Here is an 11,146-nt window from a genome sequence, read left to right as displayed (position 1 = left end):
GGGGGAGATTGGGTATCGGCGGAGGTCTCGGTCGAGTCTGTTTGGGGGTGATGGACTCCCCGTTGGGGAGGAGCAAGGGAGAGGCGGCGGCCGGGAGGGCCTTTCTACAGGGATTTGTTTATGTGTCGCCTCAGGGCAGCTTGAAATGCCCCTGGGGCGGGGTCCTGGTCCCTTAGTGGCAGGGACAAATGTCCAATCACTAGCCAGTGCCGGGCTCGGATGGAGTGGGCTCGACCAATGAGCGTGGAGGAGGCGGCGCCGGCCCCCGTGGCTTAGGTTGTAGCAGAGCGGGTTGGGAGGGGCGGCCATGTTGGCTTGGAGGGGAGACGTGTTAGCGGGTCGTGGGGAGGAGGGGCCCATTGGCCGGGAAGGGCGGGGGGCTGTGCTTGAGGGGGCTCGGGTGAAGCCCAGATTGGCGGAGTTGGCGTCACCTTCTCCGCGGGCTCTGTCCCTGAGCAGGCCTCAGGGCTAGGCGGTGAGGGCCGCGGAGACGCTCTGCTCCTCCGGATTGGGAGAAGGCGGACGCGAGCGCGGCAAAGTGGAGGCCCCGCTAGCCAGGCCGCGCGGCCTTCTCGGTTGTCACAGAACAGGCTCGCCCACTTCACCCAGATCTAAGAGCTGAGGAACGAGATCCTGCGTGGGGTTAGGGCAGCGTCTTCCAGGAAGCAAACAGAAGGAACGGAGGAAATGGCACAGTTTTTGCTTTTAGAAGGACGGAAAATCTTATTGTGTGTGTGCCGGCTAGCAGTCTGGTTATAACTGCAATCAGTGTTACAAATTTTTGTTTGATGTCATATTCATCTGAATTTGGTATTTTTTTCCTAAAAAAAAAAAACAGCCACCTTAGATGTATAGTTAGCTCTTGAATTTTCCACACTAATGAAGGGAAATAATAACATGTCTGATCCTCAGACCAGTTATTTTATTTTTTTAATGTATACTTTGTCACGTTTTGGCAGATTGACCTTCTTGGATTTTTTTTTTTTACTAAAATTAGATTACATTCTCTAAGCACACATTAAAGATATTATGGCATAGGGTACAGCCCATTATTATTTCTTGGGGTTGTGTGCTAGACAAGCAGAAACTAGTCCAGAAACAGAAATATCCCATGGGTATAATGGAGATGATTGTATGCTAGGTAATACAAAGTTTAGTACAGACACTAATTCCCATTTGTTCCTGTTCTCGAGTTGTATTTCCTTCTATTAATTAATTATAGAAGTTTTCATATGGACAGCTTAGGTTTTTAAATTTTGTTAAAATTTTGAGTCTGATGAGTTAAACATTTTTTAGGAATAAATATATAAAAATGGTCCATCATTAACAATCTGTAATAATGTAAATTTTAATGTAACATTTCCTTAATAGATCAGAAACATTTGTAATTAGTTAATGTTTTTATCCAAACTCTAGTCTTGTATAAATGTCAAGCTACTAACAAGTAGAAAATATAGTACCTATGAAGTTATGTTTAAATTTGGTGTTTTACTTGTTACAGTCTGTGGTTCAGTACCAATAGATGGAGTCAGTTATCACTAATCACTTTAATATATACAAATAGAAGAATGAACAACACCAGTCAATGAAATAAATAACTTCTCATTTTAAGTTTCATAGATAGAAAAATAAACGTAAGAGATGAAAGAAACAATTCAGATGATGCCATGGGGAAATCCAGCTATTGGCAGGGAAGGGAACAAGCAGTTATTTGGCAACTACTCTGTGCCATGTGCTTTACAAATATTATTTCAGTTGATTTTTGTAACAGCCCTGTGAGGTAGGTACTGTAATTGTCCCAGTTTTTCAGTTGAAGAAACTGAGGCAGGCAGAGATTAAGTGACTTGCTGAGGGTCAAGAAGCTAGTAAATATCTGAGGCTAGATTTGAACTTAATTTTCCTAACTTTCAATAAAGTCTAGTGTTCTACCTACTGTTACCTTTTTTGGTTTTCTAAATAGCATGGAGGAGACTTGGAAACATTCATAGAAAGATTTTTTGCCGATTTAGTTCTGGTGTGCTTTACCCATTACTCCTCTATGTCTAAATGACATTATTATGCAAGTTAAAACTGAGAAATGATAACTGACTTCCTTGATCCTTGTTGAACCTTCAGTGTGTATCAAGTATACAAGGTAGAACACCAGCTTATTCTTTTAAATGTAAATGTACTTTCAAAGCCACTGTACTGTATGTGAATATTGAATAGTAGTGTGTGGTTCTTGGATGAACTCTAATTTTAGGTATAGTCTCATTTACCTTTTGGCAGTTAATTAAATAATTCATAACATAGTACAGCATATTTACTTATGTATTGTTTAAATACTCATGAGTGTTTAACTGGTTTTAGCAGCATAAGAAAACTGAATATACTGCATCTGTCTTTAAAACATTGTTTTGGGTGGTAGATTCTTTGGGAGATTGTTGATTCTAGCACTTGAAGGAAATGGAATTTCTTTAGTCTGAAACTCATTCATGCCTCTCCATAGGGTCTCACAGGCCGTATATAATACTTTTCTTTGCTGCAGCACTGTTTTATAAATATTCTAAGTCTTTAGGAACCAATTTATTCCATTTAGTTGGCTGTCTTTTGATATATAGATTTTCTGTTTTAGATCAGAAATATACAGTTTTTTCATTGTGGGTATTTGAATATTGGCAGAATATACAATTAAAAGTTTCTGCCTTAAACTTTTAAAGCAGCATAGCATATGACGTGCTGTGGTCTCACTTTACAGATTAGTCATTCCTTAAAAGTTGTGTGTAAACCAGATGTTTGTAGATCAAGTCATCTTTTCCCACTCACCTCCATTATTATGTTAGAAAATTGTTGTCATAAGAAAAAATCTTGGTCTAAAGGCATAATAGACATCACACTTCAGAATGCTAACAATTTCAAAGAGCAATGTATCATTTAATTCTCTTATTTAAGGACTACAGGAAAAATTAGTAAAATGGACCTTCCTTCTACACAGTCTTGATATACCTTTAAAAAACCTATATATTTAGATATTCTCAATAGTCAGTGACTATGTTCACTGACTATAGAACAGGGAGTTTAAACCCTTTCATATGGGTATGTGATTGCTTCTGGAGTTAAGCAAAAATTAAGCTAGAAGAACCACTTGAAGGTGCTGTGTTTTTCCTCCACAGCTCAGAGACTGTAAGTAGTCCTTGATTTACCTTTTTTTTTTTTTAAGCAAAGCTTTTCAGAGGCATTGGGATGTAACAAAGTATTGAAGTTCAAGTGCTTGAGTTTGATTCCTAGTTGACACTATCTGAATGAGGAAGTCAATTAAAAGCTCTCTCATCCTGTTTTCTCATCTGTAAAATGAGAATAATACTTACACTACATATCTCATTGGATTATTTCGAGGATAGTGTTTTGTCAACAGTAAATGTGAACTGCTATCATGATAAAGATTTATTTTTTCTTTAGTTGGGGCAACCCTGGCATCAGTACACTTGGCAAAATAATTGAGAATAAAGAAATTACAATCACATGATGTCTCATTTAGAAAGTTTTGACTTGTTGATTGATCTACGGGACTCTTCTATTCCATTGCAACTTCTGTTAATGCACACTAGGGAGAGGCAGAATGTTTCAATGGAATGATTCTGAGGGAGACCTGGATTCTAATGTTAATGTTGCTGCTTACCTCAGTGATCTTGTACAAGTTACTTCACTCACAGTTCTAGAATTCATTTCTCTTATCTACAAAACAAAGAGCTTTGATGAAATAGCCTCTATGATCTTTTCTATTTCTAAATATGTTACAATTACTCTTTTCCAGTGTGGACCCCGAGGACCGCCCCCCCCCCCCCCCCCAGCAGTTCCTGACACATAGGAAGTGCTTAATAAATGCTTATTAACTGACTTTGAGATACAAAACTGTCTTAAACAAACATGCTTAGTGAGGGGTCTGCTATGTACACACATTATACATGCTCCATAACAAAATATTTTAATATACTTGCTTTGCTTTTATTTTCCATTTTGCAAATTTGAAGAATTAGTATAGATAAATGGAAAACTCCAAAGTTTGGGAAGGAGAACATATTAACCTGATTGCATTGAGAAGCAGTTGAGAACGGGGAGACCTTGTTTTTAGTTTTAAATATGCTACTAAGTTGATCTGTAAAGTTGGACAAATTAAAAGTCTCAGTTTAGCCATCTGTAGAGGAGAAATTAAGTGTCTTTCCTACCAACCTGTGATAGTAATGGAATATAAAGATCCCCCTGTATTGGCTTGGTTTTCAAATTGATGGTGTTAAAACCCAGAGCTTGTTAATCCCACCTGTGGGATGGGCTTGTTGATGTGAAAAGAGAGTCCTGAACTGGGAGGAGCTGGTGACATAGATCTGGAGAGACAAGAGAGAGGCAGAAGAACTTTTTGGAAGCAGCACCCTCGTGGAGGCAGAGAGAGAGAGAGACTGAGAGGATTGCTGAGGGCCACTTTGAATTGCCCTGGACTTTTGAGACCTGCCCCCGGAGCTGCCAAGGACTGAGGAGACATGGCTGTTTTGCTGGTACTTTGTCTGTCTGTTTTGATGTTGTTTTTCCAGATTTGTCCACTGGTGAAAGACAGTCTCAGCAGCTCTGAACCAACAGCCAGGTTCCAGGACTTCTTCAACAGGACTGTCTTTCACCAGTGGACAAATCTGGCAAAACAACATCAAAACAGCCATGTCTCCTCAGTCCTTGGCAGCTCCGGGGGCAGGTCTCAAAAGTCCAGGGCAATTCAAAGTGGCCCTCAGCAATCCTCTCAGTCTCTCTCTCTCTGCCTCCACGAGGGTGCTGCTTCCAAAAAGTTCTTCTGCCTCTCTCTTGTCTCTCCAGATCTACGTCACCAGCTCCTCCCAGTTCAGGACTCTCTTTTCACATCAACAAGCCCATCCCACAGGTGGGATTAACAAGCTCTGGGTTTTAACACCATCAATTTGAAAACCAAGCCAATACAGGGGGATCTTTATATTCCATTACTATCACACAACCCCAAAGAGAAAGTGTTAAAGAGTACTTATTTTGGAGAGTGAGGACTACTGGAAGTCAAGGAGAGTAGTATTACATAGAGGTAGTGAACTCTTCCAGGAAGGAAAGTATATTTTTTTTGAGTGAGGGACCTAATCATAACCTTTTCATAGATACAGAACTTTCACTTGACACCTTTCATTCTGCCAGTTATTCCATCTCTAGCTTTTTTTTAGAGAAGTTCCTTGAGATTTTGATTTTATCTGAATTTCCTTTAATTCTTCCATGACTTTATTTTTGGAGTAGCTAAAGTAATTACAGTTGTTGATGACTTCCTCTGAGGCTTGTATAAACAGTCAGTCAACATTTATTGGCCATTTGGGAGTCTCTCTCTCTCTCTCTCTCTCTCTCTCTCTCTCTGTCTCTCTCTCTCTTTCTCTCTCTCTCTCTCGTCTCTCTCTGGTTCTCTGCTCAAAAGGAATGTACATTTTGATGACTGAAACTTTTTTTTTCTGAAGGACCAAGCCTTATACCCTAATCACTCCTAGCACTCATTGATTGCCCAAAATAGGTGCCTGGCCAAATCCTGTTTGCTCGTTGTTTGATGCCTGATTGGCCCAGAGTGAATGTAAATAGCAATTGTTTCTGTTTTGGCCACAAACTCTAAAGGTCTTCCCCTCCCAGATTAAAAAAAAATTTTTTTGCCTATTTTTGGGAGGGCAGTTGGGATTAAGTGACTTGCCCAAGGTCACACAAGCTAGGTTTTTGTTTTTTTTTTTTGGTGTTAAGTGTCTGAGGCCGCATCTGAACCCAGGTCCTCCTGACTTCAGGGCCAGTGCTGTATTCACTGTGCCACCCAGCTGCTCCCCAGATTCAAATTTTTTCTAAAAACTAGGTAAACAGGCCAGTTTTTGTCTCTTTCTTACTTATCCTTAACCACGGAATGGGTGTTGCCTCAGTCAAACTGAGGTCTCTTAAAGACCTTAGCTAAAGGCCAGGGTCTCCCACTGATCTAAGACCATCTCCAGTCCTCCTGATTTATATCTCTCTATTAGACCCCAGGAGTGGGAGGAGAAAGTGAGGCTAGTGATTTTGCACAGCCCTCCTTCACTTAAATCCAGTTCTCTTCCACAACAAAGGACAAACAGCAGCAGCAACAAGAAGAAGAAGTATCAACAACAAAAAGCGCCCTTTTCCTTTGGCCTTTTGGATTTCCCGTTAGTGTTTGGTGTATCTGTTCACTAAATGTTTAGTGAGAGTAAATGGAGGTGTTATAGCGAGGGCATTCTTACATCTCAGGGTAGACCAAACTAAGCTTGGGGAAAATGTTCAGGTGAGGGTAAATGGAGGTGTTATAGCAAGGGCGTTCTTACATCTCAGGGTAGACCAAACTAAGCTTGGGGAAAATGTTCATCCATACACAGAACCTTTTCCTGTGGATGTCTGTTATGTTGTTACTTGTTCAAGATGTAAAATTGTCCGGACAACCACTAGTTCAAGGAATACATTGCGATTATTGAAATTGATTCCATTCGCCTTTGGATAACTTGCCACCAGAACAGGTCTCTGCCCCTTTTCAAGCCCTATTCAAAATTCACCACTTCAATGAAACTGTTCCCTGACTCACCCCAGGTATCATATTACTTCTCTGCTGCATGTCCTTTTGTTAAATATTTGTCATTGCCTATGTATCCTTAGTTATTAAATCTTCCTTTTCAGATGTTTGATATATTGACATTGATGTATTGACAGATAACCAATTTCAAAGCTTTAGGGTTTTCTATATTTTGTTACAATTTTTCTGAATGCTTTGATAAGTTTCTTTCTCTACTCCCTTCTTTGGTTCAGTGTTTTTAAGGACTTTACGAGCTGATGTGATTAGAGATTTCTTGGGATCATCTCAGGTCTGTAATTTTTTCAGCAAAAGAACTTTCCTTCCTTCATTATCAATGTGAGCTACTTAAAAAAGAAAAAAAAAACTTATAACAGGTAAATTGGACATGTGGATTCATTATTCAATAAATAATTCACTTTATATTAGATATCCTTCCTTTAAATAACAATGCATTAAAAACATGCATTTTATTGCATGCTTTATTTGCCACTTTTAAGCTTTTGTGTTTTTTTTTTTTCATTTGTCTCAGTTGTGCCTGACTCTGTGATCCCATTTAGGGTTTTCTTTACAAAGACACTAGAATGATTTGCCATTTCCTTCTCCAGCTTATTTTACTGATGAGGAATCTGAGAGTTAAGTGACTTGCCCAAGGTCACACAGCTAGGAAGTGTCCTAGATTTAAACTCAGGAAGATGAGTGTTCCTGATTCCAGCCCTTGTGTTCTATCCACTGCACTTCTGGGCTGCTCTATGTGATTCCTTACTGTCAGATTTAATTTTTTATTAAAAGAGTTGTTTAAAACTAATTATTTCTGTCAGACAGACCAACAGAGATAGGTCTAGAACCTGCATCAGTCAGGAGGACTTGGAGTTAATCCCCATCTCTTCTAAGGTGTGGCTACTTGACCATGGGCTAGCTGCAATTCTTGGTGTCCTGGCACCAGCAGCTCTAGTCTAAGACTACAACTGTCTGCATGGAGACATGGAGTTACCTCAAGGGGAGTGTTTCATGATAATAAAATCACAGGTCTGACCAAAAAAGGAGGGGAGGAAATACAGACTGAAATGACTGTTCTCTCATTAAAAAAAAAAATGTCAACTTTAATGAAATTCAGGAAATGTACTCTAGCAAATTTAGGGATTCTTTTAAGACCAATGATAACTTTTGATTTACCTAATCCATCCGCCCAACTAATCTTTACTCTTACACATTTCTTTTGTACAATATATTGTCATTGTTTAAAAAGATGCCACTTTGGATGATGGTATATGAATTTGGTATTCTAAAAAATTTTTTTTAATTAAGTCTTTATTGAGGTCTTCTGTTCTTTACATCATCATAGTTTTCCCTAGTATTCTTCCTTTCCCCCTCCCAGACTGCCATCCCACATAACAAAAAGAGAGGAAAAAATCGGCACAAACTGATCAGTGCATTGAAAAAGTTCAAACATGTTTAGTGTGCAATGTCTGTGGAGCCCCACCTCTGGGAAGGGAAAGGTTGGGGATAGCCCGTCATATCTCTCATGTTTGATCTTTGTAATTTTGTTATATCCACTTTTGATTTTTTTTTTGTATGTGTGGTTTTTCCTTTCATCTACATTATTTGTAGTCATTGTATATAGGTTTGTTTGTTTGTTTGTTTGTTTTTTGGCTCTGTTTATTTCATTTTGAATCAGTTCATGTAGATCTTTCCATGCATTTCTGTATTCATTACATACATCATTTCTTACAATTCAGTAATATTCCATTACGTTCATGTACCACAATTTGCTTAGTCATTTCCCAGTTGATTGACACCTACTTTGTTTCTAAGTCTTTGCTATCACAAAAAGTGTTGCTATAAATATTTTGGTGTTTATGGGGACTTTCTTCTTATTGATGGCTTCTTTGAGGTATAAACTCAGTGAAGAGATTTTGTTTCAAAGAGTATGAACATTTTTTTCTTTACAAAAAATGGACAGGCCTTTTTACAGTATAGACAGTTATTTACATAATTGCAAATTGCTTTCCAAAATGGTTATATTATTTCACAGCTTTACCAACAGTGTATTAGTATGTCTATCATCCTACAACTCCTCCAGCATTGACTACTGCCACTCTTTATCATCTTTGCCAATTTGCAGGATGTAAGGTAAAACCTCAGGTTGTTTTGATTTACATTTCTTTTATTATTAGTGATTTAGAGTATTCTTTCATGTGGTTGTAGATACTTTGCACTTCTGTTTGTTAATATTCTTTGACCATGTTATGGTTGGACAATGACTGTTATATATATGTATGTGTGGGTATATATATATATATATGCATATATATAATATGTGTATAAAATTTTTAGCTATCTTAGATACCAAACTCTTAACAGAGAAATGTGATACAAGATTTTTTCCCATTTAACTCTTTCCCTTTTTATCCTTGGTGCATTAATTTTGTCTGTGCAGAACTTTTCAGTTTCGTGTAATCAAAGATATCTATTTTATCTTTTGTAATTTCCTCCATCTCTTGTTTAATTAAGAATATATCTCCTTATAGCTGAGAGAGGCAAATGATCTGTTTCTCTGCTAAAATTTTTATAGTATTTTTAATATTCATTTAGAATGTGTTGTAGAATATAATGTAAGGTATTATTGTTCAACTCTGCATAACCCCTTTTGGAGTTTTCTTGGCAAAGGTACTGGAGTGGTTTGCAATTTCTTTCTCTAGCTCTTTTTACAGATAAGGAAATGAAGGGAGACATTATTGGTTCATTCCTTTAAGTTAAGCGTTACTTTTGACTTTTTTTTTTTTTAAAACAATTGGGGTTAAGTAACTTGCTCAAGGTTATACGGCCAGTTATTTTTGGGTGTGGTGCTAAGTATCTGAGCCCAGATTCGATCCCAGGTCATCCAGACTCTGGGACCGGTGCTCTTACTCACTGCGCCACCTGGCTGCCCCTTTGACTCTTTTTAAAAAACATTATTTATTTACTTTTAGTTTATAACATTCAGTTCCACAGTCCCTTGAGTTCCAAATTTTCTCTCCCCCACCATAGTGGCATGAAATCAAATATAGGTTCTACTAATACCTTCCCATTAAACAGTAGTCAAGTTGTAAAGAATGATTATAACCAATGGAGTGAACAGTGAGAAAGAAGGAACAAAATACTTTGATTCTTTAAAAATCCAAATAACTTGCTATGAATTTGTTAGATTTTTCTACCTAGGCTGGAGATACTTGGTAGCTTTGAGAGAGAGCTCTAGAGGCTGATTTAGGGATCTTACAGCCTTATTCTTAGTGAAACATGTTCTCTAATTGACATATTACACTACTGATAGCTCCCCATCCTGCTGAAGTTCTGTCACAGTTCAATATCCTTCTGTTTTCTTTTTCCTTTATATTTGTAACAGCACTTTGAATTCCATTCACAGTTGTTAGGCAGTGCGGGTAGCCACATCTTTGCTTTTATAAGTCATTTGCAGCTCTTTGTTAGAGTTTTAACTTCAGTCATTTTGTTTAGCCCTTTTTATCTGGTAGGACAAATTTAAAATGAATAGAAATTGTCATCACCATTAATGCAGAAGTGGAAGGAGCCTTTTGTATAACAGGCCAGGGAGATATATTAAGTGATTGATCCTATTGACGGGGTTGGCCTTGAAATAGTTCACCCTGTTTCCAGAGAGCTAGACTTAATTGTGCTTTCTAGAGAAACCAGGATTCCTGATTGGGCTACACATCTTCTTGGTGGTAGTATCTGAGGAGTAGCAAATAATATTCCTATCAAAAAGGAATTAGTAGGATATTACTCACTTGGTATAGGATCAGGTTTTCCAAAATCAAGGTGATACTGCTAAATCTAAAGCAATAGTCTACACTTTCTGTTGTGAGACAGAGTTATTGTTAGTAAAGTTTTTATAGAGACTTGGGAGGTCTTCCAGAAGTTTTATCTCAGAACTCATCTCCCTCATCTGTAGAATTAGAGATTTGGGGGGACTTGGCTTCTAAAGTGCCTTCCAGAATCTAATCAGATGGACCAATGATTCTCAGTGTGGGTCTTCAAAAACTATATAGTCAATGTTAAATAAATATCTGCTGAAGAACATTGAAGGGGGGTTCTGGTGTATTCTCAGATGATTCCCGTGAAAAGAGTAATGAGTTGAGAAAATGGAAAAAAAACCGTCAGCTCATCAGAGGTCCTTGAGGACGTTTCTGTAGTGCCATCAGCTGAGTTTGAGTACACCTCTAGTAACACAATAAAGTTTCATGTGTCTTGTACCATTATAAAGAGTGTTGAAAGGCGAAGGTGTTCCCTCTACTCCGAATCGAAATTTTACTTTGAAAAAATCTCTCCCTCCTTCATCTGATGCTTAGATCTTTTATAGCAAAGCATGCTTTTCTTAGGAAAATACCCTAACATGGCGCAGACTTTCAGTGACGTGTGTTTCCATTAGAGTTTTTTGGCTCCAAGGTGGGTTCTGGTTGGGATTTTGGCTAAAATCTGAGACAGATCAATATTGCTATGATATTTTGTTCTTGCAAAAGATTATACTTTTAAATTTATCAGCCTTCCATATCTATGTCTGTGCAA

At 38.2% G+C, this 11,146-nt stretch overlaps 1 protein-coding gene and 1 long non-coding RNA gene across 4 annotated transcripts in view; one reads left to right on the top strand and one right to left on the bottom strand.

Annotated features, from left to right (window-relative positions):
* Positions 1–11,146, bottom strand: part of LOC138172645 (uncharacterized) — a 237,588-nt gene that overhangs the window by 187,465 nt on the left and 38,977 nt on the right. The gene's annotated exons all lie outside the window — the stretch shown is intronic.
* CREBRF (CREB3 regulatory factor) overlaps positions 1–11,146 on the top strand; it is a 50,991-nt gene that overhangs the window by 996 nt on the left and 38,849 nt on the right. The window lies entirely within an intron of this gene.

The sequence above is a fragment of the Petaurus breviceps genome, unplaced genomic scaffold, assembly GCF_028583685.1.
Source record: "Petaurus breviceps papuanus isolate PSGF00001 unplaced genomic scaffold, PetGlider_PUasm1.0 551, whole genome shotgun sequence".
NCBI classification, from domain to species: Eukaryota; Metazoa; Chordata; class Mammalia; order Diprotodontia; family Petauridae; genus Petaurus; species Petaurus breviceps.
This window is presented reverse-complemented; position numbering and strand designations above follow the sequence as displayed.